Here is a 2,322-nt window from a genome sequence, read left to right as displayed (position 1 = left end):
GAAAGATAGTAAAAAAGTAGTACACTGTTAAAACAAATACACCTGTAATACTAATAATATCTATAAGTAACAAATGAAGTTTAAAAAAATGCAATTAAATTTAACCAACATATTGTACACTTCGGTCTAGATTAGGGTTCATTAACTCCCTATACCTATTTATGCGAGAACTATACATAACTTCCCAATCCGCTACGACGCCACTTCGATTCATACTCCAAAGATTGTTGGGTAGAGGCATCGGATAGTCACCTTCTAATTTAATCAGGAACTTTTTAATGGAGTTGTTCTAATGTAAAAGCAAAGCACGTATATGTTAATATTCAAATTATGGGAAGTAGATAAACCCTATAAAAATAGGGATATTTCCTTATGCAATTTTAAAAAAATAGAAATTACAAGGGTTCATTGTTTTTATTTACAAACTTCAAGGGGGTGGTGTAGCCAGTAAAATAGGGGTACATTTAGCAACACCCTTTTTTATATCATCAAATGGTTTAGCTTGACCAAGATGGTTCACCTATTTGAGTATAAGACATTCAACTTCGGCAAATAAGAGTGTGGACTAACCATCCAAATACTTCGTATTGTTCTGTTGAGCAGGGGCAGAGATAGTGTAGAAGCAGGGGACAACTCCATCTACATAGTGTATTTTTTTGTTTTATACAAATAATACCCGTAATCCCAAAAAAATGGGATACCCCTAAATTTTTGGGCTAGATCCCCCACTATGGTCGAGTATCTAGATATGTGTTAGAATTATTTGTTAAATTTTATTCATCGCAACATCGTTCAACATTGAATCTAAACTCTACACTATAACTATATTTATTCTTCACATGTTTCCTCTGATAGTAATAGAGTGATGGTATCTATATATCCCCCAAAATTTTTGTACATCCCTCAATACGAAACGTATAGCCAAATACGCTTCCTGTAGGGTTTAAATGCATTAAATGCGACACCAATAGGAACTGTATAGGGCAATACGATTCCTATTGGTATGATGTACCACGATACGCTCTGAGATCAAGGCAGTTCAGAACTGAAAAGGTCTAAAAAGTGACCCCAATAGGAAGTGTATGGGAAAATATGATTCCCATAGGTCTGAAAAGGTCTGGGAGTCGTATAGGAAGCGCATAAGGTAATATGGTTCCCATGTCAGTAAAGTATAGGAAGCGTATAGGGTAAAAAGTTGACTGCCTAGTGGCCCACTGTAACCCCCGCGAAATTTTCAAGCCTTTAAAAAACTTTTCTAGTTCTTTCGTAAGTATTTTAGTAACCGATATTTGAACATAGTGATTTTAACGTAACGTACATTCCAGATGAAGATATAAGTTACACATACCCTAAATACTCCTCATAAAGCCTAAGTAATAAGTTAGAGGGGTTAAAAATGTCAAAAAGCTGATAATACAAGTCAGGGTACTGAAAATGTCAAAAGATAAAATTCTGCCGCTAGGGGTCAATGCGAACTGCATTACCTGAGCAATACGTTCCGCATTACATACCCGTTTGCAGAATTTTGCTTGTTCATCAAGTTCTGCCACCTTTCATCTTTAAACACTTTCCAATCAGAATGTAAGCCTTTATAAACCATATTATACGAGATCCTTCACTCGTTTGGTTAATAAACTACATTTTATCCAATCTTCCATTTAAGCCAGGATACACACTAACTGTATAACAATCTGATACATTAGGAAACACTTGAGCTTTGCATACACGATTGAACAAGACATCTACGCAAACCTGTGAGTCCCCTTTTTTTATGTTTTTAAATGTTTGGGGGTGATTCATATGTGCCTATTATTATTTTCAAGATTTCAAAACATTATATATATATATATATATAGTACACTTTCAAGTTGTATGAAACTTGATGGTGCGATGAACTCGACAATGGTACATTCATTAACTTTGATCAGGCCGACCGGTAGTAGATTATAGCGCCATAGAATTGACAGTCCCATTTTTGTGACAACTGGCAGAAAATCGGTAATTTTCGTTCAATTTAATTAATACTTGATAACTGCAATTATGTGCTTAAATGTCAACATTGTCTGATTACACATTATACAAGTGAATTCAAGCACGTTTTATACTACAAAATATTGCTTTATGCTAATGAATAGCGTTGCGTCAGAAATACTAGTAAACTCACCAGTAAGACACATTGTGTCAACAAATCTGCAGAAAGTAGTCAGACAATAGAATTGGGGCCTAGGTGTAGGTCCAACGTCAAGAAGACATTAAAACCCAAGAGTACATACAAGGGTTAACATATAGACTTTCCGGAAGCTAAAGTACGCACTAAAAAGC

Source organism: Helianthus annuus, chromosome 11 (assembly GCF_002127325.2).
Source record: "Helianthus annuus cultivar XRQ/B chromosome 11, HanXRQr2.0-SUNRISE, whole genome shotgun sequence".
Classification (NCBI taxonomy): domain Eukaryota; kingdom Viridiplantae; phylum Streptophyta; class Magnoliopsida; order Asterales; family Asteraceae; genus Helianthus; species Helianthus annuus.
This window is presented reverse-complemented; position numbering follows the sequence as displayed.